Raw genomic sequence first — 27,634 nt, 5'->3', positions numbered from 1 at the left:
GGCAGAGAGACAGAAGGCTGACCCAATCATAGTGGAGAGGCGCTTAGCTGTGCGCCACAAAGCAACACAAAACCCCGCAAATGTAGCATCTTGCCTGCAATCACATGGCTATGGCCGGCGCCCATGCACAGTGAACTTGAAGAACTTTTTTTTTTTTTTTTACTTGATGCTGACCGCCGGCTGTCAAATGACGGCCTCCCGTTTAAACAGGGAATGCGCGCGATCGTGCGCATCCCTGTTTCTTCGGTGGCGGCGTGTCACGGAGACACCGCTCGCCACCGAAGGGGGTGAACAGCCATTGGTTATGGCTGTTTACCACGTGATCGGCCGTGATGAAGTCACGGCCGATCACAGATGGTCACACCCCCACTGTGCACGGCGCATGCGCGCGATCGTGAGCGCGCTGCGCGTACACGTCGGTGGCGGCGTGCTCCCCGGGAACACTGCTCGTCACCGACGCTGGTAAACAGCCATTGGCCGGCTGTTTACCCACGTGATCGGCTGTGATCCTTTCACAGCCGATCACTAAAATGTAAACAAACCGCGGTAACGAGATGTTACCGGGTTCTCCTCCTCACACACCGATCGTGTGTGAGGAGGAGATTGCGGTAACATCTCGTTACCGCCTACAGTGTACACCAACACACACTGATTGCCCCCCCCCCAATAAAGAGGACCTGTCACCACCCCTCATAGTACCTGTCAATCACAGTCCATCAGAGTACCTGTCACAGTCCATCAGAGTATTTGAGTACCTGTCACAGCCCATCAGAGTACCCGAGTACCTGTCCCAGCCCATCAGAGTACCCGAGTACCTGTCCCAGCCCATCAGAGTACCCGAGTACCTCTCCCAGCCCATCAGAGTACCCGAGTACCTGTCCCAGCCCATCTGAGTACCCGAGTACCTGTCCCAGCCCATCTGAGTACCCGAGTACCTGTCCCAGCCCATCTGAGAACCTGAGTACCTGTCCCGGCCCATCAGAGTACCCGAGTACCTGTCCCCGCACATCAGAGTACCCAAGTACCTGTCCCCGCACATCAGAGTACCCGAGTACCTGTCACGGCCCATCAGAGTACCCGAGTACCTGTCACGGCCCATCAGAGTACCCAAATACCTGTCACGGCCCATCAGAGTACCTGTCACGGTCCATCAGGGTACCCGAGTACCTGTCACGGTCCATCAGGGTACCCGAGTACCTGTCACGGTCCATCAGGGTACCGGAGTACCTGTCACGGTCCATCAGGGTACCAGAGTACCTGTCACGGTCCATCAGGGTACCAGAGTACCTGTCACGGTCCATCAGGGTACCCGAATAAATGTCACGGTCCATCAGGGTACCCGAGTACCTGTCACGGTCCATCAGGGTACCTGAGTACCTGTCACAGTCCATTAGAGTACAGAGTACCTGTCACAGTCCATCAGGGTACCCGAGTATCTGTCACGGTCCATCAGAGTATCCGAGTATCTGTCACGGTCCATCAGAGTATCCGAGTATCTGTCACGGTCCATCAGAGTACCCGAGTACCCGTCACAGCCCATCTGAGTACCCGAGTACCTGTCACAGCCCATCTGAGTACCCGAATACCTGTCACAGCCCATCTGAGTATCCGAGTACCTGTCCCAGTCCATCTGAGTACCCGAGTACCTGTCCCAGTCCATCTGAGTACCCGAGTACCTGTCACAGTTCATCTGAGTACCCGAGTACCTGTCACAGTTCATCTTAGTACCCGAGTACCTGTCACAGTCCATATGAGTACCTGTCACCGCCCTTCAGAGTACCCAAATACCAGTCACCAAGCCATCAGAGTACCTGTCACCAGGCCATCAGAGTACCCGAGTACCTGTCACCAGGCCATCAGAGTACCCGAGTACCTGTCACCAGGCCATCAGAGTACCAGAGTACCTGTCACCAGGCCATCAGAGTACCAGAGTACCTGTCACCAGGCCATCAGAGTACCTATTTGCAGCCCATGTCTCATAGAATACACGTTGGGGTGTTTGCTTTCCAAAATGGGGTCATTTTGTGGGTAATTTCACTGTCCTGGTGGTCCAGGACCTTCAAAAGTGTGATGGGTAGGAATGAAATGAGATGTGTCATTTATGCTCCTAGAACACCTGAACATACTACTTCAATGTTCGGCCTCTCTATGTGGCCAGGCTGTGTAAAAGTCCTACACATGTGGTATCGCTATACTCGGGAGGAGTAGCAGAATGTATTTTTGGGTGTAATTTTTGCTATATACATGCTATGTGTTAGAAATATCTTATAAATTGACAATTTTGTGTAAAAGAAAAATGCGTTTAAATTTTTTTCCACATATTCCAAAAACTTCTGGAAAAAAATTAACCATTCAAAAGACTCATTATGCCTCACAGATTATACGTTGGGGTGTTTGCTTTCCAAAATGGGGTCATTTTATGGGAAATTCCATTTTCCTGGTACTCCAGGGCCTTCAAAAGTGTAATAGGTGGTTGAGAAATGAGATGCGTCATTTTTGCTCGCAGAACGTCTGAAGGTACTACATCAATGTTGGTGCTCTGTATGTGGCCAGGCTGTGTAAAAGTCTCACACATGTGGTATCGCCGTACTCGGGAAGAGTAGCAGAATGTATTTTGGGGTGTAATTTGTTGTATGCACATGCTGTGTGTGAGAAATAACCTGATAATATGACAATTTTGTAAAAAAAAAATAATAATAAAAAAAAAATCTTCATTTTGCAAAGAATTGTGGGAAAAAATTACAACTTAAAAAAACTCACCACGCTACTTACTTAATACCTTGGAATGTCTACTTTGTAAAAAGGGGTCATTTGGGGGGTATTTGTACTTTCCTGACTTGTTAGTGTCTCAAGAAATGAGATACACCTGATGTACTGAAGGCCTGATCAGAAGTGATCAATTTTCAGTGATTGGCACCATAGTTTGTATACTCTATAACTTTCACAAAGACAAAATAATATACACTAATGTGGGTTATTTTTACCAAAGATATGTAGCAGTATAAATTTTGGCCAAAATTTATGAAGAAAAATTACTAATTAGCAAAAAATTATGACAGAAACAAATAAAAAGGCCTTTTTTTCACAAAATTTACGTTTTATTTTATTTATAGCACAAAAAATTAAAAACCCACTAGTGATTAAATACCACTAAAAGAAAGCTCTATTTGTGTGGAAAAAAGGACGCAAGTTTCATATGGATACCGTGTTGGATGACCGAGTAATTGTCATTCAAACTGTGAGAGCGCTGAAAGCTGAAAATTGGTCTGGTCAGGAAGGGGGTGTAACTGTACTGAAGTGATTAAAGGGCCCTTTTTTAAAAGAAAAAACTCCAGGGCCCATGCGCCCCTATGGACGGGCCGCCACTGGTTTCAGAAACAGCTGGTACAAGGGAATCTGGAATTGTATTAGACAAAAAAGAAGGGTGGAAACCGTAGTTTGCAAAAAATGGAGATTGCTTTGTAGCAGAGTGTACTGAATTGTTATAAGAAAACTCGGCCAGGGGAAGCAGAGAAGCCCAATCGTCTTGAGAAAATGAGGAGAAACATCGCAGGTACTGTTCGAGGGTCTGATTAGTCCTCTCTGTTGGCTCATTCGTTTGTGGGTGATATGCAGAAGAAAATGAAAGTTCAATCCCGAGTGAATCACATAGGGCTCTCCAGAATCTGGATGTAATCTGCACCCCACGGTCAGACACAATATTGGCCAGAATCCCGTGAAGCCTTACGATCTCCTTGACAAAGGTTTGAGCTGTTTCTCGAGCAGATGGTGTGCCCTTCATGGGCAGGAAGTGTGCCATCTTAGACAGCCTATCGACAACTACAAAAATGATGTTGTGGCCCTCAGATGGGGGGAGTTCTACAATAAAATCTATTGAGATCATCTTCCAAGGTCTACTGGGGGCTGGTAAGGGTTTTAGCAGACCCCAGGCTCTGGATCTGCTGGTTTTATTGCGGATGCAAGTGGTACAAGATTCTACATATTTCCTACAATCTTTCTCCACCCCCGGCCACCAAAATGTGTTGCACTAATTCAGTTGTCTTGCCAATGCCAAAGTGACCTGCCAGCACATGATCATGGCATCGCCCCAGGATGGCCATTCGGACGTCTTCCGGCACAAAGACCTTGTCTTCGTGCCAAAGTAGCCCATCCTTTGCCAGTAGAGAGACCCCAGCTGGTGAAGGGTTCCTTACTAGAGTTTGTTTAATTTGTTTTATTAACTCTCCTTGAAGCAACATGAAGTTCCCAGAGGATAGAATGGTATCGGGAGATGAGATTTCTTCAGGTTTGCTGAACATGAGTGATAGCACATCGGGTTTTGTATTCTTCGATCCGGGCCTGAATGTTAAGTGGAAAGTGAATCTAGAAAAGAATAGTGCCCACCTGGCTTGTTGGGGTTTCAATCTTTTTGCTGTTCTTAAATACTCGAGGTTCTTATGATCTGTATAGATCAAGATTGGGTGTGCAGCCCCCTCTAGCAGGTACCTCCATTCCTCCAGAGCAGCTTTGATGGCCAAAAGTTCACAGTCCCAGACGTCGTAGTTCCTTTCAGCATTTGACAGCTTGTGGGAAAAAAAAGCAAATGGATGCAGTAGAGCCTTAGCTCCCTGCCTCTGAGATAATATTGCTCCGACCGCTGTTTCTGAGGCATCTACTTCCAAGACATAGGGCAGGGCTGGATCAGGGTGTTTGAGGACAGATGCAGATGTGAAAAGTCTTTTTAGGGTGTCAAAAGCTTTCTGAGCTTCCGGAGACCAAGAGAATCTTGTACCTTGCTTGGTTAAACTTGTAATGGGGGATATGATTGCAGAAAAATTTCTGATTAATTTCCGATAATAATTTGCAAACCCCACGAAACGTTGGACTCCCTTCTTATCACTGGGAGCAGGCCAATCCAGGATGGCTGTAACCTTCTGGGGATCTATCTGGATGCCTTCGGTGGAAATGATTAAACCCAGGAATTGGATGCTTTGGCGTTCAAATACACATTTCTCTGGTTTTGCATAAAGTCCGTGTTGTTGAAGGCGACTCAATACATTCTTGACGTGACTACGGTGGTGATCTAGAGAGGGAGAGAAGATTAGTATATCATCAAGATAAACGACAACAAAAAGATCCAGGAAATCTCGGAAGACATCGTTGATGAAGTGCTGAAAAGTAGCGGGAGCATTGCAAAGTCCAAAGGACATTACGAGGTATTCGAAATGCCCAAACCGTGTGCGGAACGCCATCTTCCATTCATCCCCCTCTCGTATGCGAACCAGGTTATAAGCACCCCGAAGATCCAATTTCGTGAAAATAGTGGCCGTACTGAGTCGCTGGAATAGTTCAGGCACAAGTGGAAGAGGGTAAAGTTTTTTTACAGTGATCTCACACAGGGGCGTAATGAGTGGTCCTTTTTTTCTACAAAGAAGATCCCCGCACCGGCAGGAGACATTGAAGGGCGAATGAACCCCTTTTTAAGGTTGTCATCAATGTAGTCTTTCAAAGCAACAAGTTCAGATTCAGATAGAGGAAAGATCCTGCCAAAAGGAACTTCAACCCCAGGGAGGAGCTCAATTGGACAGTCATAGGCCCTGTGTGGAGGAAGCGTTTCTGCCCCCTTTTTGCTGAAAACGTCCAAAAAGTCGTGGTATGCCACTGGAACAACTTGGCGAGCTTCGGACTCCACGTCGATGCACAGCAGGTTCTGATGATTCTCTTGCCAGCAATGCTGAAGGCAATAGGGGGAAAGAAACTTGATTTCTTCTGTAACCCAGTTAATGTGAGGGTTATGAGCTTTTAACCAAGGCATACCCAGAATGATTGGGAACAGAGGGGAGGCAATGGCATCTAGGCGTAGAAGCTCTTGATGGTTCTTGGCAATGGTGGTGGATAACGGGATGGTTTCATGAGTAACCAACCCAGATTTAATGGTGGATCCGTCTGCCAGATGTACAGAAAGTCTCTGAGCCTTGGGTAGTAGAGGAATGTGATGTTTGGCAGCAAAAGCTAAATCTATGAAACAGCTGCAAGCTCCAGAGTCAATTATAGCGGGAGTCTGGATAACTCCTCCTGGGAGCTGCAACAAAATGGAAAGAGCAAGATGAGCAGAGTTATTGGGTAGAGATGGAGGAGAAGCGGATGTAACTGAGAGGCACTTACGGATTTTGACTGGGCAAGACCTCACATAATGTCCTGATCCTCCACAGTACAGGCAAAGATTTAGCTGGCGTCTGCGCCGGCGTTCTTCCGTAGTCAAAGAAGGGGCGGAGGAGACCAAGCTGCATGGGTTCAGATGCATCTGAAGCGGATGCGGCAGGAGCAGGTGAAGCGGGACTGAAAGAACCAGGCACTCTTGGAAGCGTCCATACTGGGCGTGACTGGTCAGCGGCTCATTCCGACCTACGTTCCCTTAGGCGACGGTCAATCTGGATTGACAAATTTATAAGTGTCTCCAAGAGGAAGGGACACCTGTTCGTGCTAGCTCGTCCTTGAGCTGATCAGAAAGGCCCATGCGGAACTGGTAACACAGGGCAGCATCGTTCCAGCTGGTATCTGAACTCCATCTCCTAAATTCAGAAACATAGTCCTCCACGGCCCTGCGACCCTGCCGAAGCGTGTGAATAGCAGCTTCCACAGTAGCGGCTTGCTGGGGGTCTTCATATAACTGAGCCATGGCTCCAAAAAAAGAGGCTAAGTCCGTCAGAGATGTGGCCTTTTGCTCAAGGAGCCAGTGGGCCCAGGCCTGCGGTTCCCCCTGAAGCAAGGAAATGACAAACCCAACCTTGGTGGCTTCCAGGGAGAAGGTGTGTGGTTGTAGCGAAAAATAGAGTTTGCATGCGTTGCGAAAGGCTCTGAACTTGTTGCGTTCTCCTTGGAACTTTTCAGGAGTTGGAACTCTGGGTTCAGGAGGTAGCATAACAACTGCGGGGGTTGCTGGCATCCCAGAAGTGGAAGGTGCTTGAGCAGGAGCAGAGGCAGACAAGGTCTATATTTGGCCATCCAGCTGGGTATAACCCTGTTGTAAGTCTTTTACGGCTTGGGTTAATCCGGCTAGGTGTTGGCAGAGTTGCTCCATAGGAGAGGGTCCTCGCACAGGCTGTCACATACCTGGTGATGGAGCCTGATATGCAGAGGATGGCCTCTCTTACAACTCTGACTTGGAGCCCCTGATAGAGCTGACAGGAAGCACCGAGATGCAGAGTCGCACGAGTGCCTGGCGGGATCGCTGAACCTGGAGCTGGCTCAGAGCACTCGGCCTGGCTGTAGAAGTGTCTGTAGAAATCCCAGAGTAGTGGTAGGCAGGTAGCTGGAACAAGTAGACAACTGGTCCCCACAGGCAGGAGTGCAAATGCAGCAGAAGGGATGGTGGCACCCTCAAGGCTGAAGAGAAGGCAAGTACAGGCAGGCCGGGTCATACACAACGGGCACGTCAGGAACAGGGGCTGAAGCAGAATCAGATTACAGGCCGGGTCGTCAACAGGCTGGCAGCGGAGTGGCAGAAGGAGCAGGCAGGTGCGGAGTGGGGGACAAGCTGGGGTCGGATGCAGACAGGAAACAGGAACGTCAGGAAGCAAGCCGGGTCACAACAGGAACAGAAGTCAGGTAGCTAATTGCAGGTTACACAGGGAACGCTGTAGAGCAGACAGCACTGAGCATGGAAACTGGCTGAGTTTAAATAGCCTGTTTGGGTGGCAAAAGCTGTCAGATGGTGTGTGCACACCAATGGCATCCTGACAGGGGCAGAGGTAATAGATCATCTTTTTTCTGCAGCCATCTTGGGTGCTGGCATGCCCTTCCTGACATGAAGAGGTAACAGGTCGTCTTCTTCGGCAGCCATCTTGCGTGCTGGCATGCCCTTCCTGACAGATAGCAGGAATTAATGAAAGAAGAAAGAGGGAAAGAAAGAGAGAGAAAAGGGGAGAGAGAAGGAAAACATAAACAAAGAGAAAAAAAGAGAAAGAAAGAAAGAAGGAGAAAAATAAAGAAAAGGGGAGGGAGATTGAATGAAAGAAAGACAGAAAGAAAGATAGAAAGAAAGGAAGAAAAAAGGGATGGAGAGAAGGAAATATATAAAAAGAAAGTAAAAAAATGGAGAGAGAGGGAAGGGAAGCAAGAAAGGAGCAAAGAACGCAAAAAAGGGATAGAGAGAGATAGAAAGAAATAGAAAGAAACAAGTAAAGAAAAAAAGTATGATAAATAGAGGAAAAGAAGGAACGAAAGAAAGAAAACGTATGAAAGAAAGAAAGAAAGAAAAGATAGGAAGAGAGAAGGAAATAAAGAAAGAAAGAGAGAGAAAAAGAAAGGGGGAAGTGGAGAAGGAAAAAAATAAAGAAAGAGAAAGAAAGAAATAAGGCAAATGGGACAGACAGAGAAGGAAAGAAATAAAGAAAGAAGGAAAGGAAGATGGAAAAGGAAGTGAAAAGGAAAGAAATAAAGAAAGAGAAAGAAAGAAAGAATGAAAGATTGAAAGAAAAAAAGAGAGAGAGAGAAGGAAAGAAAAAAGAAAGAAGAAAAGGAAGTTAGTAAAAGGGAGGGAGAGAAGGAAAGAAAGAAGGGAAGAAAGAGGGAAAAAACTAAAAAGGAGAGAGAGAGAGAGAGAGAAAGAAAAAGGGAAAGAAAGAATGAAAGAAGAATGAAAAAGATTAGAAGGAAAGAAAGAGGAAAAGGAAGGGAAACAGAAGGAAAGAAAGAAAGAGAGAAAGAAGGAAAATGGGAGGGAGAGAGAAGGGAAGAAAGAAAGAAAAAAGGAAAGGAAGAGAGAAAAGGAAGAAATTGGAGGGAGAGAAGGAAAGAAATAATGAAAGAAGGAGAGAAAGAAAAACGCAGGGGGGGAGAAGGAAAGAAAGAAAGAAAAGAAAGAGAAAAAAAGAACGAAAGAAGGAAAATGGGGGGGGGGGGGAGGGGGAGAAAGAAAACAAAAAATGTGAGAAATTAAGAAAAAAAGGAATGAAAGAAAAAGGGAGGAAGAGAGAGAAGGAAGGAATGAAAAAGCAAGAAAGAAGGAAATAAAGAAAGAAAGAAAGAAAAGGGACAGGAGAGAAAGAAAGAAAGAAAATCAGAGAAAGAAAGAAGAAAAGGAATGAAAAGGAGAAAGAAAGAAAGAGAGAAAGAAGGAAATGGGAGGGAGAGAGAAGGAAAGAAATCAAGAAGGAAAGGAAGAAAGAAAAGGAATAAAATGGAGGGAGAGAAGGAAAGAAATAATGAAAGAAGGAGAGAGAGAAACACGGAGGGAGGGAGAAGGAAAGAAATAAAGAAGGGAAGGAAGAAAGAGGGAGGGAGAGAAGGAAAGAAAGAGAAAGAACAAAGAAAGAAAAAGGGAGGAAGAAAAGGAAAGAAATAAAGAAAAAGAAAGAAAGAATGAAAGATAGAAAGAAAATGGGAGGGAGAGAGAAGGAAATAAAATAACTAAAGAAACAAAGAAAAAGAGAAAGAAGAAAAGAAAGAAAGAATAAAAGAAAGAAAAAGGAAGGGAGAGAGAATGAATGAAAGACAGAAAGAAAGAGAAAGAAAAAGGGAGGGAGAGAAGGAAAGAAAGAAAAAGAAAGCAATAAAAGGGAGAGAGAAAGAAAGAAAGGAGCAAAGAATGCAAAAAAAGAGGGAGAGAGATGGAAAGAAAGATAGAAATAGAAAGAAACAAGTAAAGCAAAAAGAAAGATAAAGGGAGGAAAAGAATGAAAGAAAGAAAACCAAACATATGAAAGAATGAAAGCAAGCAAGCAAGAAAGAAAAGATAGGAAGAGAGAAGGAAAGGAAGGAAGAAAGGAAGAAAAGGGAGAGAGAAAGAAAGAAAGAAAGAGAAAAAGGGAGGGAGAAAAGGAAAGAAATAAAGAAAGAGAAAGAATGAAAGATAGAAAGAAAAAGGGAGGGAGAGAGTAGGAAAGAAAAAAATAAATAAAAAAGAACTAAAGAAACAAAAAAAAAAGAAAGAAGAATAGAAAGAATGAAAGAAAGTAAAAGGAAGGGAGAGAGAATGAATGAAAGACAGAAAGAAAGAGAAAGAAAGGAGGGAAGATAAAGGGAGGGAGAGAAGGAAAGAAAGAAAAAGAAAGCAATAAAAGGGAGAGAGAGGGAAGGAAAGAAAGAAAGGAGCAAAGAATAGAAAAAAAGAGGGAGAGAGATGGAAAGAAAGAAATAGAAAGAAACAAGTAAAAAAAAAAAAAAGAAAGCTTAAGGGAGGAAAAGAATGAAAGAAAGAAAGAAAACTAAACATATGAAAGAATAAAAGCAAGAAAGAAATAAAAAATAGGAAGAGAGAAAAAAAAGAAAGAAAGAACGAAAGAAAAGGGAGAGAGGAAGCAAGAAAGAACTGAAGAAAAAGGGAGAGAGAGAAGGAAAGAAAGAATGAAAAAAAAGAAAAAGGGGGGGAGAGAGATTAGGTAAGAATGAAAGAAAGAAAGAAAGAAATGGGACGGGAGAAAAGGAAAGAAAGAAAGAAAAAGGAAGGGAGAGAGAAGGAAAGAAATAAAGAAAGAAGGATAGAAAGAAAGAGGGAGAAAAAGGAAGGAAGAGAGAAGGAAAGAATGAATGAAAGAAAGAAGGAAAGAAAGAAATGGGATGGGGGAGAAGGAAATAATGAAAGAAAGAAAGGATGAAAGAAGAATGAAAGCACGAAAGAAGGAAAGATAGAGGGAAAAAAGAAAAAGGAAGGGAGAAAGAAAGAAAAAGGGAAAGAAAGAAAGAACAAAAGAAGAATGAAAAAAGATAGAAGGAATGAAAGAGGAAAAGGAACGGAGACAGAAGAAAAGAAAGAAAGGAAAGAAAGAAATAAAGGAAGAAAATGGAGGGAGAGAAGGAAAGAATTATTGTAAGAAGGAGAGAGAGAAAAACAGAGGGAGGGAGAAGGAAAGAAAGAAATAACGAAAGAAAGAAAACAAAATAAAGAAAGAAAAAAGGAAGGAGAGAGAAGTAAAGAAGGAATTAATGAAAGAAGAAAGAGGGAAAGAAAGAGAGAGAGAAAGAAAAGGGGCAGGGGAGAAGGAAAGAAAAAAGAAAGAAAGAGAGAAGTAAAGAATTAAAGAAAGAAAGAAAAAGGGAGGGAGAGAAGGAAAGAAATCAAGAAAGAAGGAAGCAAAGAAATGAAGGAAGGAGAAATAGGAAGGAAGAGAGAAGGAAAGAAAGAAGGATAGAAAGAAGGATAGAAAGAAAGAAAGAAAGAAATGGGACGTGGAGAAGGAATGAAAGAAAGAAAGAAAGAGAGTGAAAGAAAGAAAGTAAGAAAAAGGGAGGGAGAAAAGGAAATAAAGAAAGATAGAAAGAAAGAAATGGGACGTGGAGAAGGAAAGAATGAAAGAAAGAAAGAGAGTGAAAGAAAGAAAGTAAGAAAAAGGGAGGGAGAGAAGGAAATAAAGAAAGATAGAAAGAAAGAGAAAGAAAAGATAGGGAGGGAAAGAAAGAAAGAAGAAAGCAAAGGATGGAAGGAGATAAAAGAAGGAAGAGAGAAGGAAAGAAAGAAGGATAGAAAGGAAGAAAGAAAGAAAGAAAGAAAGAAGGAAAGAAATAAAAGGGAGGCAGAAAGAGAAGGAAAGAATGAATGAAAGAAATAAGGAAAGAAAGAAAGAAATGGGACGGGGAGAAGGAAAGAATGAAAGAAAGAAAGGATGAAAGAAGAATGAGAGCACTAAAGAAGGAAAGAAATAGGGAAAAAAGAAGAAGCAAGGGAGAAAGAAAAAGGGAAAGAAAGAAAAATGAAAAAAGATAGAAGGAATGAAAGAGGAAAAGGAACGGAGACAGAAGGAAAGAAAAAAAATAAAGGAAGAAAAATGGAGGGAGAGAAGGAAAGAAATAATGTAAGAAGGAGAAAAAGAAAAACAGAGGGAGGGAGAAGGAAAGAAGGAAATAAAGAAAGAAAGAAAGCAAAAGAAAAAAGGAAGGAGAGAGAAGTAAAGCATGAATTAATTAAAGAAGAAAGAGGGAAAGAAAGAGAGAGAAAAAGAAAAGGGGCGGGGAGAAGGAAAGAAAAAAAAAAAGGAAGAAAGAGAGAGGTAAAGAATTAAAGAAATAAAGAAAGAAAAAGGGCGGGAGAGAGAAGGAAAGAAATAAAGAAAGAAGAAAGCAAAGAATGGAAGGAAGGAGAAAAAGGAAGGAAGAGAGAAGGAAAGAAAGAAGGATAGAAAGGAAGAAAGAAAGAAAGAAAGAAGGAAAGAAAGAAAAGGGAGGCCGAGAGAGAAGGAAAGAATGAATGAAAGAAAGAAGGAAACAAAGAAATACATTGGACGGGGGAGAAGGAAAAAACGAAAGAAAGAAGGAAAGAAAGAAGAAAAGAAAGAAAGGGAGTGAAAGAAAGAAAGAAAAAGGGAGGGAAAGAAGGAATTAAGAAAGATAGATATAAAGCAAGAAAGAAAAGATAGGAAGAGAGAAAGAAAGAAAACAAAATAAAGAAAGAAAAGGGGAGGGAGAAAGAAAGAAGGAAAGAAAGCAAGAAAGAGAAAGAAAATGAGAGGGAGAGAGAAGAAATGAAATATAGAAAGAAGGAAAGGAAGATAGAAAAAGGGAGGGAGAGAGGGAAAGAAAGAGGGAAAAAGAAAAAGGAGAGAGAAAGAAAGAAAAAGGGAAAGAAAGAAAGAACGAAAGAAGAATGAAAAAAGAAAGAAGGAAAGAAAGAAGGTAAGAAAGAGGAAAAGTAAAGGAGACAGAAGGAAAAAAAGATAGCAGTAAAGAAAGAAATAAAGAAGAAAAATGGAGGGAGAGAGAAAAGTAAAGAATGAAAGAAAGAAACAAAAAGGGAGGGAGAGAGAGAGAGAGAGAGAAACAAAAGAAAGAAAGAATAAATGAAAGAAAGAAATAAAATGGGAGGGAGAGAGAAGGAAAGAAAATAAATCAATAAAAAAAAAAATTAAGAAAAGAAGAAAAGAAATAATGAAAGAAAGTAAAAAGGAAAGAAAGAAAGAAAAAGGAAGGAATAGAGAGAAGGAAGGAATGAAAGAAAGAAAGAAGGAAAGAACGAACGTAAAGGTACGGGAGAGAAGGAAACAAACAAAGAAAAACAGAGAAAGAAAGAAGAAAAGGAATGAAAAGGACAGAAAGAATGAAGGGAAGAAAAAGGGAAACAACGAAAAAGGGAGAGAGAGAGAAAGAAAAGCGGAAAGAAAGAAAGAGAATGAAAGAAGAATGAAAAAGCTAAGATGGAGAGAACGAGGAAAAGGAAGGGAAACAGAAGGAAAGAAAGAAGGATAGAAAGAAAGAGAGAAAGAAGGAAAATGGGAGGGAGAGCGAAGGAAAGAAATCAAGAAAGAAGAAAGGGAAGAGAGAAAAAGGAAGAAAATGGAGGGAGAGAAGGAAAGAAATAATGAAAGAAGTAGAGAAAGAAAAACTGAGGGAGAGAGAAGGAAAGAACAAAAGAAAGAAACAAAAGAAAGAAAGAATGAAAGAAAGAGAAGGAAATGTGAGGGAGAGAGAAGGAAAGAAAAAAGAACTAAAGAAAGAAAGAAGAAAAGAAGGAATGAAAGAAAGAAAATGGGAGGAAGAGAGAGAAGAAAGGAATGAAAGAAAGAAAGAAAACTAAACATATGAAAGAATGAAAGCAAGAAAGAAAGAAAAGATAGGAAGAGAGAAGGAAAGGAAGGAAGAAAGAAAGAAAGAAAGAATGGAAGAAAAGGGAGAGAGGAAGAAAGAAAGAAAGAGAAAAAGGGAGGGAGAAAAGGAAAGAAATAAAGAAAGAGAAAGAATGAAAGATAGAAATAAAAAGGGAGGGAGAGAGTAGGAAAGAAAAAAATAAATAAAAAAGAACTAAAGAAACAAAGAAAAAGAGAAAGAAGAATAGAAAGAATGAAAGAAAGTAAAATGAAGGGAGAGAGAATGAATGAAAGACAGAAAGAAAGAGAAAGAAAGGAAGGAAGATAAAGGGAGGGAGAGAAGGAAAGAAAGAAAGCAATAAAAGGGAGAGAGAGGGAAGGACAGAAAGAAAGGAGCAAATAATGGAAAAAAAAGAGGGAGAGAGATGGAAAGAAAGAAAGAAATAGAAAGAAACAAGTAAAAAAAAAAAGAAAGCTTAAGGGAGGAAAAGAATGAAAGAAAGAAAACTAAACATATAAAAGAATGAAAGCAAGAAAGAAAGAAAAAATAGGAAGAGAGAAAAAAAGAAAGAAAGAACGGAAGAAAAGGGAGAGAGGAAGCAAGAAAGAATGGAAGAAAAAGGGAGAGAGAGAAGGAAAGAAAGAATAAAAAAAAGAAAAAGGGAGGGAGAGAGAAGGAAAGAAATAAAGAAAGAAGGATAGAAAGAAAGAAGGAGAAAAAGGAAGAAAGAGAGAAGGAAAGAAAGAATGAAAGAAAGAAGGAAAGAAAGAAATGGGATGGGGGAGAAGGAAAGAATGAAAGGATGAAAGAAGAATGAAAGCACTAAAGAAGGAAAGAAATAGGGAAAAAAGAAGAAGAAAGGGAGAAAGAAAAAGGGAAAGAAAGAAAAAAGATAGAAGGAATGAAAGAGGAAAAGGAACGGAGACAGAAGGAAAGAAAAAAAGAAAGAAATAAAGGAAGAAAATGGAGGGAGAGAAGGAAAGAAATATTGTAAGAAGGAGAGAGAGAAAAATAGAGGGAGGGAGAAGGAAAGAAAGAAATAACGAAAGAAAGAAAACAAAATAAAGAAAGAAAAAAGGAAGGAGAGAGAAGTAAAGAAGGAATTAATGAAAGAAGAAAGAGGGAAAGAAAGAGAGAGAAAAAGAAAAGGGGCAGGGGAGAAGGAAAGAAAAAAGAAAGAAAGAGAGACGTAAAGAATTAAAGAAAGAAAGAAAAAGGGAGGGAGAGAAGGAAAGAAATCAAGAAAGAAGGATAGAAAGAAAGAAGGAAGCAAAGAAATGAAGGAAGGAGAAATAGGAAGGAAGAGAGAAGAAAAGAAAGAAGGATAGAAAGAAAGAAAGAAAGAAAGAAAGAAAGAAAGAAAGAAAGAAAGAAAGAAAGAGAGAAAGAAAGAAAGAAAGAAATGGGACATGGAGAAGGAAAGAATGAAAGAAATAAAGTAAGAAAGAAAGATAGAGAGTGAAAGAAAGAAAGTAAGAAAAAGGGAAGGAGAGAAGGAAATAAAGAAAGATAGAAAGAAAGAGAAAGAAAAGATAGGGAGGGAAAGAAAGCAATAAAGAAGGAAAGAAAGAAAGAAGAAAGCAAAGGATGGAAGGAGATAAAAGAAGGAAGAGAGAAGGAAAGAAAGAAGGATAGAAAGGAAGAAAGAAAGAAAGAAGGAAATAAATAAAAGGGAGGCAGAGAGAGAAGGAAAGAATGAATGAAAGAAAGAAGGAAAGAAAGAAAGAAATGGGACGGGGAGAAGGAAAGAATAAAGGAAGAAATAAAGGATGAAAGAAGAATGAAAGCACTAAAGAAAGAAAGAAATAGGGAAAAAAGAAGAAGGAAGGGAGAAAGAAAAAGGGAAAGAAAGAACAAAAGAAGAATGAAAAAAGATAGAAGGAATGAAAGAGGAAAAGGAACAGAGACAGAAGGAAAGAAAAAAAAAAGGAAAGAAATAAAGGAAGAAAAATGGAGGGAGAGAAGGAAAGAAATAATGTAAGAAGGAGAAAAAGAAAAACAGAGGGAGGGAGAAGGAAAGAAGGAAATAAAGAAAGAAAGAAAGCAAAAGAAAAAAAGAAAAAAGGAAGGAGAGAGAAGTAAAGCATGAATTAATGAAAGAAGAAAGAGGGAGAGAAAGAGAGAGAAAAAAAAGGGGCGGGGAGAAGGAAAGAAAAAAAGAAAGAAAGAAAGAGAAGTAAAGAATTAAAGAAAGAAAGAAAAAGGGCGGGAGAGAGAAGGAAAGAAATAAAGAAAGAAGAAAGCAAAGAATGGAAGGAAGGAGAAAAAGGAAGGAAGAGAGAAGGAAAGAAAGAAAGAAGGAAAGAAAGAAAAGGGAGGCTGAGAGAGAAGGAAAGAATGAATGAAAGAAAGAAGGAAACAAAGAAATAAATTGAACGGGGGAGAAGGAAAAAACGAAAGAAAGAAGGAAAGAAAGAAGAAAAGAAAGAAAGAGAAAGGGAGTGAAAGAAAGAAAAAGGGAGGGAGAGAAGGAATTAAGAAAGATAAATATAAAGCAAGAAAGAAAAGATAGGAAGAGAGAAAGAAAACAAAATAAAGAAAGAAAAGGGGAGGGAGAAAGAAAGAAGGAAAGAAAGCAAGAAAGAGAAAGAAAATGAGAGGGAGAGAGAAGGAATGAAATATAGAAAGAAGGAAAGGAAGATAGAAAAAGGGAGGGAGAGAAGGAAAGAAAGAGGGAAAAAAGAAAAAGGCGAGAGAAAGAAAGAAAAAGGGAAAGAAAGAAAGAACGAAAGAAGAATGAAAAAGGAAAGAAGGAAAGAAAGAGGAAAAGTAAAGGAGACAGAAGGAAAGAAAGATAGCAGTAAAGAAAGAAATAAAGAAGAAAAATGGAGGGAGAGAGAAAAGTAAAGAATGAAAGAAAGAAACAAAAAGGGAGGGAGAGAGAGAGAGAAAGAAACAAAAGAAAGAAAGAATAAATGAAAGAAAGAAATAAAATGGGAGGGAGAGAGAAGGAAAGAAAATAAATCAATAAAAAAGAACTAAAGAAAGAATGAAAGAAAGTAAAAAGGAAAGAAAGAAAAAAAAGGAAGGAATAGAGAGGAGGAAGGAATGAAAGAAAGAGAAGGAAAGAAAGAACGTAAAGGTACGGGAGAGAAAGAAAGAAGAAAAGGAATGAAAAGGACAGAAAGAATGAAGGGAAGAAAAAGGGAAACAACGAAAAAGGGAGAGAGAGAGAAAGAAAAGGGGAAAGAAAGAAAGAAAGAGAATGAAAGAAGAATGAAAAAGCTAAGATGGAGAGAACGAGGAAAAGGAAGGGAAACAGAAGGAAAGAAAGAAGGATAGAAAGAAAGAGAGAAAGAAGGAAAATGGGAGGGAGAGCGAAGGAAAGAAATCAAGAAAGAAGAAAGGGAAGAGAGAAAAAGGAAGAAAATGGAGGGAGAGAAGGAAAGAAATAATGAAAGAAGTAGAGAAAGAAAAACTGAGGGAGAGAGAAGGAAAGAACAAAAGAAAGAAACGAAAGAAAGAATGAAAGAAAGAAAGAAAGAAGGAAATGGGAGGGAGAGAGAAGGAAAGAAAAAAAAGAACTAAAGAAAGAAAGAAGAAAAGAAGGAATGAAAGAAAGAAAGAAAATGGGAGGAAGAGATAGAAGAAAGGAATGAAAGAAAGAAAGAAGGAAAGAAAGAAAAGGGATGGGAGAGAAGGAAAGAAAGAAAGAAAAACAGAGAAAGAAAGAAGAAAAGGAAAAGGAGAAAGAAAGAAAAAAGGGAAGGAAGAAAGAAAGAAATAAAGAAAGAGAGAAAGAAAGAAAAGGGAGGGAGAGAGAGAAGTAAAGAATCAAAGAAACTAAGAAAGAAAAAGGTAGGGAGAGAGAAGGAAAGAAATAAAGAAAGAAGGAAAGGAAGAGAGAAACTGAAGAAATGGAGGGAGAGAAGGAAAGAAATAATGAAAGAAGGAGCGAAAGAAAAACAGGGAGGGAGAAGCAAAGAAATAAAGAAAGAAAAAGGGAGGGAGAGAAGGAAATAAATAACGAAAGAAAGAAAGAATTAAAGAAAGAAAGAGAAAAGTAGGAAAAGAAAGAAAGAAAGAAAAAGGGTGGGAGAGAAGGAAGGAAGGAAAGAATAAAAGAAAGAAAGAAAAGATAGGAAGAGAGAAGGAAAGAAAGGAAGAAAAAGGGATGGAGAGAAGGAAAAAATAAAAGAAGAAAAAGGGGCAAGAGAGAAGGAAAGAAAGAGAAAGAAAGAAAAAGGAAGGGAGAGAGAAGGAAACAAATCAAAAAAGAAGGAAAGAAAGAAGAAAAGAAAGAAAGGGAGGAAGAGAGAGAAGTAAAGAATGAAAGAAAGAAAGGGGGATGGCGAGAGAAGGAAAGAAATAAAGACAGAAAGAAAGAAAAAAAGAAAAGAAAGAAAATTGGAGGAAGAAAGAAGGAATGAAATAAAGAAAGAAGGAAAGGAAGTTAGTAAAAGGAAGGCAGAGAAGGAAAGAAAGAATGAAGGGAAAAAAAAGGGAAACGTCGAAAAAGGGAGAGAGAGAAAAAGAATGAAAAAGGGAAAGAAAGAAAGAATGAAAGAAGAATGAAAAGATTAGAAGGAAAGACAGAGGAAAAGGAAGGGAAACAGAAGGAAAGAAAGGATGATAGAAAGAAAGAGAGAAAGAGGGAGAGAGAAGGAAAGAAATCAAGAAAGAAGAAAAGGAAGAGAGAAAAGGAAGAAAATGGGAGAAAGAGAGAGAAGAAAGGAAAGAAAGAAAGAAGGAAAGAAAGAAAGAAAAGGGACGGGAGAGAAGGAAAGAAAGAAAAACAGAGAAAGAAAGAAGAAAAGGAATGAAAAGGAGAAAGAAAGAAAGAAGAAATAGGAAGGAAGAAAGAAGGAAAGAAAGAAAGAAAGAGAGAGAGAAAGAAAGAAAGAAAAGGGAGAGAGAGAAGTAAAGAATGAAAGAAACTAAGAAAGAAAAAGGAAGGGATAGAGAAGGAAAGTAATAAAGACAGAAAGAAATAAAGAAAAAAAGAAAGAAAGAAAATTGGAGGGAGAGAGAAGGAAAGAAATAAAGAAAAAAGGAAAGGAAGTTAGTAAAAGGGAGGGAAAGAAGGAAAGAAAGAAAGAAGAATGAAAAAGATTATAAGGAAAGAAAGATCAAAAGTAAGGGAAACAGAAGGAAAGAAATGAGGAAAGAAAGAAAGAGAGAAAGAAGGAAAATGGGAGGGAGAGAGAAGGAAAGAAATCAAGAAAGAAGGAAAGGGAGAGAAAAAATGGAGGGAGAGAAGGAAAGAAATAATGAAAGAAGTAGAGAAAGAAAAACGGAGGGAGGGAGAAGGAAAGAAAGAAAGAAAAAAAAGAAAAAAAAATGAAAGAAAGAAAGAAGGAAAATGGGAGGGAGAGAGAAGTAAATGAAAAAATAAATAAAAAAGAACTAAAGAAAGAAGAAAAGAAAGAATGAAAGAAAAGGGGAGGAAGAGAGAGAAAAAAGGAATGAAAGAAAGAAGGAAAGAAAGAAAGAAAAGGGATGAGAGAGAAAGAAAGAAAGGAAAACAGAGAAAGAAAGAAAAAAGGAATGAAATGGAGAAAGAAAGAAAGAAATGAGAAAAAGGCGGAAGAAAAAAGGAAAGAAAGAAAAAGAGAAAGAAGGAAAATGGGAGGGAGAGAGAAGGAAAGTAATCAAGAAAGAAAGAAAGGAAGAGATAAAAGGAATAAAATGGAGGGAGAGAAGGAAAGAAAGGGAGAGAGAGAGAAGTAAAAAATAAAGAAAGAAAGAAAAAAAAATGGAGGGAGAGAAGGAAAGAAAGAAATGAAGGAAAGGAAGTTAGAAAAAGGGAGAGAGAGAAAGAAAGAAAGAAAGAAAGAAAGAAAGAAGGGAAGAAAGAGGGAAAAAAAACGAAAATGGGAGAGAGAAAGAGAAAGAAATAAAAAGGAAAGAATGAAAGAAGAATGAAAAAGGATGGAAGGAAAGAAAGAGGAAAAGGAAGGGAGACAGAAAGAAGGATAGCAGGAAAGAATGAAAGAAAGAAAAGGGGCCAGAGAAAAGAAAAGAAAGAAAGAGAAAGAAAAAGGAAGGGAGAGAGAAGGAAAGAAATAAAGAAAGAAGGAAAGAAAGAACGAAATAAAGAAGAAAAGAAAGGGAGGTAGAGAGAGAAGTAAAGAATGAAAGAAAGAAAGGAAGGAGAAAAATTATGGAAGAGAGAAGGAAAGAAAGAATGAAAGAAAGAAAGAGATCTAGAGGGAGAGAGAATGAAAGAAATAAAGAAGGAAAGTAATATAAAAAGAGAGAGAGAGAGAATGAAAGAAGGAAAGAACGAAAATAAGAAAGAAAGAAAACTGAAGAAAAAGGGAGAGAAAGAAATAAAACAAAATAAAGGAAGAAAAAAGGAAGGAGTGAGAAGGAAAGCAGGAATTGATGAAAGAGGGAAAGAGAGAGAAAAGGGAGAGAGAAGGAAAACATAAACAAAGAGAAAAAAAGAGAAAGAAAGAAGGAGAAAAATAAAGAAAAGGGGAGGGAGAGAGAATGAAAGAAAGACAGAAAAAAAGATATAAAGAAAGGAAGAAAAGGGGAGGGAGAGAAGGAAAGGAGGAAAAAAAGAAAGAAAATAGGAGGGAGAGAAGGAAAGAAAGTAAAAAAAAAGGGAGGGAAGGAAAGCAAGAAAGGAGAAAAGAACGCAAAAAAAGGAGAGAGAGAGAGATAGAAAGAAAGAAATGTAAAGAAACAAGTAAAGAAAAGAAAGTATGATAAACAGAGGAAAAGAAGGAACAAAATAAAGAAAACATATGAAAGAAAAGATAGGAAGAGAGAAGAAAAGAAAGAAAGAAAGAGAGAGAAAAAGAAAGGGGGCAGGGGGAGAAGGAAGGAAAGAAAGTAAAAAAGAAAGAATACAAAAAAAGAAAGAAAAAAAAGGAGGAAAAGAGAAGGAAAAAAATGAAGAAAGAGAAAAAAAGAGAAAGAAAGAAAGAAGGAAAATGGGACAGAGAGAGAAGGAAAGAAATAAAGAAAGAAGGAAAGGAAGATAGTAAATGCAAGGAAGAGAAGAAAATGAAGATGGAAAAGGGAGATAAAAGGAAAGAAATAAAGAAATAGACAGAAAGATAGAAAGAAAAAGAGAGAGAGAGAGAGAAGGAAAGAAAAAAGAAAGAAGGAAAGGAAGTTAGTAAAAGGGAGGGAGAGAAGGAAAGAAAGAATGAAGGGAAGAAAGAGGGAAAAACAAAAAAGGAGAGAGAGAGAAAAAAAAAGGGAAAGAAAAAGAATGAAAGAAGAATGGAAAAGATTAGAAGGAAAGAAAGAGGAAAAGGAAGGGAAACAGAAGGAAAGAAATAAAGAGAGAAAGAAGGAAAATGGGGGGGGGGGGGGGGGGGAGGAGAGAAGGGAAGAAATCAAGAAAAAAGGAAAAGAAGAGAGAAAAGGAAGAAAATGGAGGGAGAGAAGGAAAGAAATAATAAAAGAAGAAAAGAAAGAAAAATGCAGGGAGGGAGAAGGAAAGAAATAAAGAAAGAAACAAAAGAAAGAACGAAAAAAAGAAAGAAAGAAGGAAAATGGGGGGGGGGGGAAGAAGGAAGAAAACAAAGAATGAGAGAAATAAAGACAAAAGGGGAGGGAGAGAAGGAAAGAAAAAAAGAAACAAAGAAAAAGGGAGGGAGAAAAGGAAAGAAATAAAGAAAGAGAAAGAAAAAAGAAAGAATGAAAGATAGAAAGAAAAGGGGAGGGAGGGAGAAGGAAAGAAAAATAAAGAAAAAAGAACTAAAGAAACAAAGAAAAAGAGAGAAGAAAAGAAAGAAAGAATGAAAGTAAGAAAATGGAAGGGAGAAAGAATGAATGAAAGACAGAAAGAAAGAAAGAAAGATAAAGGGAGGGAGAGAAGGAAAGAAAGAAAAAGAAAGAAAGCAATAAAAGGGAGAGAGAGGGAAGGAAAGAAAAAAAGAAGGAGCAAAGAATGCAAAAAAAAAAGAGGGAGAGAAATGGAAAGAAAGATAGAAATAGAAAGAAACAAGTAAAGAAAAAAAGAAAGCTAAAGGGAGGAAAAGAATGAAAGAAATAAAACTAAACATATGAGAGAATGAAAGCAATAAAGAAAGAAAAAATAGGAAGAGAGAAGGAAAGAAAGAAAGAAAGAACGGAAGAAAAGGGAGAGAGCAAGAAAGAAAGAACGGAAGAAAAAGCGAGAGAGAGAAGGAAATAAAGAATGAAAGAAAGAAAAGGGGCGGGAGAAAAGGAGAGAAAGAAAGAGAAAGAAAAAGGAAGGGAGGGAGAAGGAAAAAAAGGAGGATAGAAAGAAAGAAGGAAGCAAAGTAAGGAAGGAGAAAAAGGAAGGAATGAAAGAAAGAAGGAAAGAAAGAAAGAAATAGAAAGAAAGAAGAAAAAAGAAAGATAAAGGGAGGAAAAGAATGAAAGAAAACTAAACATATGAAAGAATGAAAGCAAGAAAGAAAGAAAAGATAGGAAGAGAGAAGGAAAGAAAGAAAGAACGGAAGAAAAGGGAGAGAGGAAGAGAGAATGGAAGAAAAAGGGAGAGAGAGAAGGAAAGAAAGAATGAAAGAAAGAAAAAGGTAGGCAGAAAAGGAAAGAAATAAAGAGAGAATGAATGATAGAAAGAAAAAGGGAGGGAGAGAGAAGGAAAGAAAAAAATAAATAAAAAAGAACTAAAGAAACAAAGAAAAAGAGAAGAAAAGAAAGAAAGAAAAAAAGGAAGGGAGAGAGAATGAATGAAAGACAGAAAGAAAGAAAGATAGAAAGAAAGGAAGGAAGGAAGATAAAGTGAGGGAGAGAAGGAAAGAAAGAAAAAAGAAAGAAAGAAAAGGGGCGGGAGAAAAGGAAAGAAAGAAAGAGAAAGAAAGAAAAAGGAAGAGAAGGAAAGAAATAAGGATAGAAAGAAAGAAGGAAGCAAAGTAAGGAAGGAGAAAAAGGAAGGAAGAGAGAAGGAAAGATGGAAAAGGGAGGCCGAGAGAGAAGGATAGAATGAATGAAAGAAAGAAGGAGAGAAAGAAAGAAATGGGACGGGGGAGAAGGAAAGAATGAAAGAAAGAAAGGATGAAAGAAGAATGAAAGCACAAAAGAAGGAAAGATAGAGGGAAAAAAGAAAAAGGAAGGGAGAAACAAAGAAAACAGAAAAGAAAGAAATAACAAAAGAAGAATGAAAAAAGATAGAAGGAATGAAAGAGGAAAAGGAACAGAGACAGAAGGAAAGAAAGAAAGAAGGAAAGAAAGAAATAAAGGAAGAAAAATGGAGGGAGAGAAGGAAAGAAATAAAAACAGAGGGAGGGAGAAGGAAAGAAAGAAATAACGAAAGAAAAAAAAGAAAGAAAACAAAATAAAGAAAGACAAAAGGAAGGAGAGAGAAGTAAAGAAGGAATTAATGAAAGAAGAAAGAGGGAAAGAAAGAGAGAGAAAAAGAAAAGGGGCAGGGGAGAAGCAAAGAAAAAAGAAAGAAAGATAGAAGTAAAGAATTAAAGAAAGAAAGAAAAAGGGAGGGAGAGAAGGAAAGAAATAAAGAAAGAAGGATAGAAAGAAAGAAGGAAGCAAAGAAAGGAAGGAAGGAGAAATAGGAAGGAAGAGAGAAGGAAAGAAAGAAGGAAATAAAGAAAGAAGGAAAGATGGAAAAGGGAGGCAGAGAGAGAAGGATAGAATGAATGAAAGAAAGAAGGAAAGAAAGAGAAATGGGACGGGGGAGAAGGAAAGAATGAAAGAAAGAAAGAAGGAAAGAAAGTAAGAAAGAAAGAAAGAGAAAGGGAGTGAAAGAAAGAAAGTAAGAAAAAGGGAGGGAGAAAAGGAAATAAAGAAAGATAAATAGAAAGAAAGGAAAAAAGAAAAGATAGGGAGGGAAAGAAAGAAATAAAGAAAGAAGGAAAGAAAGAAGAAAGCAAAGGATGGAAGGAGAATAAAGAAGGAAGAGAGAAGGAAAGAAAGAAGGATAGAAAGGAACAAAGAAAGGAAGAAGGAAATGGGACGGGGGAGAAGGAAAGAATGAAAGAAAGTATGAAAGAAGAATGAAAGCACTAAAGAAGGAAAGAAAGAGGGAAAAAAAGAATGAAGGGAGAAAGAAAAAGGGAAAGAAAGAGAACAAAAGAAGAATGAAAAAAGATAGAAGGAATGAAAGAGGAAAAGGAACAGATACAGAAGGAAAGAAAGAAAGAAGGAAAGAAAGAAATAACGGAAGAAAAATGGAGGGAGAGAAGGAAAGAAATAATGTAAGAAGGAGAGAAAGAAAAACAGAGGGAGGGAGAAGGAAAGAAAGAAATAACGAAAGAAAGAAAGAAAGAAAATAAAATAAAGAAAGAAAAAAGGAAGGAGAGAGAAGTAAAGATGGAATTAATGAAAGAAGAAAGAGAGGGAAAGAAAGAGAGAGAAACAAGGGAGGGAAAGAGAGAAGTAAAGAATGAAGGAACGGAAGGAATAGGGAGGGAGAGAGAAAGAAAGAAAATTGGAGGGAGAGAGAAGGAAAGAAATAAAGAAAAAAGGAAAGGGGCGGGAGAGAAGGAAAGAAAGAAAGGAAAAGGGAGGGAGAGAGAAGGAAAGAAATAAAGAAGGAAAGAAAGAAAGAAGAAAAGAAAGAAAGGGGGGGAGAGAGAAAAGTAAAGAATGAAAGAAAGAAAGAAAAAGAGATGGAGAGAGAAGGAAAGAAATAGAGAAAGAAAGGAGAAAAGGAAGGAAGAGTGAAGGAAAGAAAGCAAGAAAGAAAAAGAAAGAGAGAAAATTGGAGGGGGAGAGAAGAAAAGAAATAAAAAAGAAGGAAAGGGAGTTAGAAAAAGGGAAGGAGAGAAGGAAAGAAGAAAAGAAAGAAAGAAAAAAGAAAGAAGGGAAGAGAAAGGGAAAAAAGAAAAAGGGAGGGAGAGAGAAAGAAAAAGGGAAAGAAAGAACGAGAGAAGAATGAAAAAAGATAGAAGGAAAGAAAGAGCAAAAGGAAAGGAGATAGAAGGAAAGAAAGAGAACAAAGAGAAGAAAGGAAGAAAGAACAATATACAGAAAGGAAGATAATGGGAGGGAGAGAAGGAAAGAAAGAAAAAGAAAGCAAAAAAAGGGAGAGAGAGGGAAGGAAAGAAAGAAAGGAGGAAAAATAAAAAAAAGAAGGGAGAGAGAAGGAAAGAAAGAAAGAAAGAGAAAGAAAGAAGCAAAGAAAGTAAAAGGGAGGAAACGAGGGAAAGAAAGAAAAGAAAGATAGAAAGAAGGAAAACATGAGACAGATAGGAAAAAGAAAGGAGAGAGAAGAAAAGCAGCAAATAATGAAAGAAAGAAAGAGGGAAAGAAAGAGAGAGAGAAAGAAAAGGGGTGGGGGAGAAGGAAAGAGAGAAAGTAAAAAAGAAAAAAAACAAAAAAGGAAAGAAAAAAGGAAGGAGAGAAAATGAAAGAAAGATAGAAAGAAAGAAAGAACACTAGCCTCTCTGTATACCCTAGCATGCCTTTTGTATACACCACTAGCCTCACTGCATCCCCTAGCTTCTCTGTATACCCCAGCCTGTCTTCTGTATACACGTGCCTGACATCTATTTAAACTAGCCTTTTTCAGTATACCCTAGTCTCTCTATATACCCCACCCTCTCTGAATACCCTTGTCTTTTTTCTGTATACACTAGCCTCGCTGTATACCCCAGCCTCTCTGCACACACAAGCTTTTCTGTATACACTAGCCTCTCTCTATACACTAGGCTATCTGTATACCTTAGGCTTTCTGTATACCCTAGCTTGCCTTTTATATACACTAGCCTGTCTTCTGTATACCATTGCTTCTCTGTATACACTAGCCTCTCTGTATTCCCCAGATTGTCTTCTGAATATACTAGGCTATCTGTATACACTAGCCTCTCTGTATACACTAGCCAGTCTTCTGTATACACTAGCAACTTTGTATTCACTAGCCTCTGTGTATATCCAGCCTCTCTGTATACACTAGCCTCTCTGTATACTCCAGCCTGTCTTCTGTACACCCTAGCATGTCTTTTATATATACTAGCCTGCCTTCTGTATACCTAGCTTCTCTGTATAGCCCAGGCTCACTTTATACCCAGTCTATCTTCTGTATACACTATCCTATTTGTATACCCTATCCTGTCTTCTGTACACACTAGCCTCTCTGTATACACTAGCCAGAATTCTGCATACACTAGCCTCTCTCTTTGCACAATAGCCTCTCTCTATTCCCTTGTTTGTCTTTTCTGTACACTAGCCTCACGGTATACCCTAGCTTCTGTGTATACACAGATTCTAGAGATTCTAGTGTGTACATAAGACAAGGATAATCTCCCCATCTGTGTATACCCAGGACGTTCTTCTGTATACACTAGTCTGTCTGTATGCACTACAATATCTACACTAGCCTCTCTGTGTAACCCAGCCTATCTCTCTGTATACCCAGGACGTTCTTCTGTATACACTAGTCCGTCTGTATGCACTACAATATCTACACTAGCCTCTCTGTGTAACCCAGCCTATCTCTCTGTATACCCTAGCCTCTCTGTATACCCCACCATCTCTGTTTACCCAGGACATTCTTCTGTATACTCTAGCCCAAGGGTCTCAAACTGGTGGCCCTTCAGCTGTTGCGAAACTACAAGTCCCATGAGGCATTGCAAGGCTGACAGTTACAAGCATGACTCACACAGGCAGAGGCATGATGGAACTTGTAGTTTTGCAACAGCTGGAGGGCCACCAGTTTGAGACCCCTGCTCTAGCCTATCTGTATACACTAGTCAGTCTTTTGTATACACTAGCCTCACTGTATTCCCAACCCTCTCTGTATACACAAGCTCTCTGTATACCCCAGCCTCTCTGTATACACTAGCCTGTCTTTATACACTAGCCTCTCTGCATACCCCAGCCTGTCTTCTATATATTAGTATATACTACCCTCTCCATATACACTAGCCTCACTATATACCCTAGCATCTCTGTATACCCAAGGCTCTCTGTTTACACTAGCCTGTCTTCTTTTTACAATAGTCTCTCTGTATATCCTGGGCCTTTCTGTATACCCCAGCCTGTTTTCTGTAAACCTTAGCCTCTCTGTATACCCCAATCTCTCCGTATACACTAGCCTTTCTTTATACACTAGTCTCTCTGTATATGCTAGCTTGCCAAGTTATAGCCAGTAGTTAGCTTGACTAGTGTATACAGAGAGGCTGGGGAAGTGGTTGGGTACCACGGAATTCAGGATCCAACCAGGCCCAAACTATCAACCAACATTGTATAATAAGAGGTAAGCCAGCACTTTCCACTAAAAAACTATATATTCTACATTATAACAGTCAGCATTCCCTGTTTCTTGTAGGGAGCATCCCTGGGGGACCCCAAATAGGACCCCCGGAAACGGCCCAAAGGGAAGGACGACCAAAACACAAAGATCAACCCCCCCTCCAGTGGCAGTAAAGCCCATCAGTCCAGAAGAATACAATAGCAAGGTGCAAGCTGAACTGTAAGGAAGGAAAAGGTCAATACAGCAGTAGTAAAATCTACAAATCAGTCCTCCCACCCTGACATGCCACATGAGTGTGCTAAAACCACGCTAGTCTTCAGTATCAGTTCTGCCCTCGGCACTGCCATACCCCACAGGGGGGCCCTGAGCACCGAATCCAAGTGTACCCGTTGCCCCCCGTCGCCCCCCCCATTCCCCCTTGCCACGCCGGGAGCAGCTCTTGAACGTAGTATGCAAGGAACCATATAAAACAGGGGTCTCCAACTGGCGGCCCTCCAGCTGTTGCATAAGTACAAGTCCCATCATGCCTCTGAGTGTGGGAGTCATGCTTAAAACTGTCAGCCTTGCAAAGCCTCATGGGACTGGTAGTTTTGCAACAGCTGGAGGGCCACCAGTTTGAGACCCCTGATATAAAAAGTCAACATTAACAAGGCAAACCTAAGAGAGCCAAACCATAGAGACTGCTGGATTGTATGCTGCATATTACTAGTAACGGAGTCCATGGAAAAGGCCAAGTTCCTTGCAGCAGTTCCGGGCACACAACCCTGCTGGCACTGCTGCTAGTTAACCAGTCTCCGGTCATTAGTCTCTCCGGGGGGCCCCCAAGAAAGGGTGTGGGCAGCGGAGTTTACACCTAGGATCCCCATGAGGCAGAGCTCTCAGCTACAGGTGGTGGCGTACCCCAAGAGGGGATCTACCCGGTGACACAGGGGGTCATTCAGTCAATTCCCTGGAGGGAGGGGGCTATGAGGACCTAAGATGACAAATGGGGACACCAGACACCAGGGGAGAGAACCCACCACCAGCATTATACCA

At 39.5% G+C, this 27,634-nt stretch overlaps 1 protein-coding gene across 2 annotated transcripts in view; it reads left to right on the top strand.

The window, feature by feature from the left end:
• LOC143997523 (uncharacterized) overlaps positions 1-27,634 on the top strand; it is a 187,801-nt gene that overhangs the window by 77,948 nt on the left and 82,219 nt on the right. The gene's annotated exons all lie outside the window — the stretch shown is intronic.

This window comes from Lithobates pipiens, unplaced genomic scaffold (genome assembly GCF_037356315.1).
Source record: "Lithobates pipiens isolate NorthernLeopardFrog02 unplaced genomic scaffold, aLitPip1_a1.2 Scaffold_19, whole genome shotgun sequence".
NCBI classification, from domain to species: Eukaryota; Metazoa; Chordata; class Amphibia; order Anura; family Ranidae; genus Lithobates; species Lithobates pipiens.
This window is presented reverse-complemented; position numbering and strand designations above follow the sequence as displayed.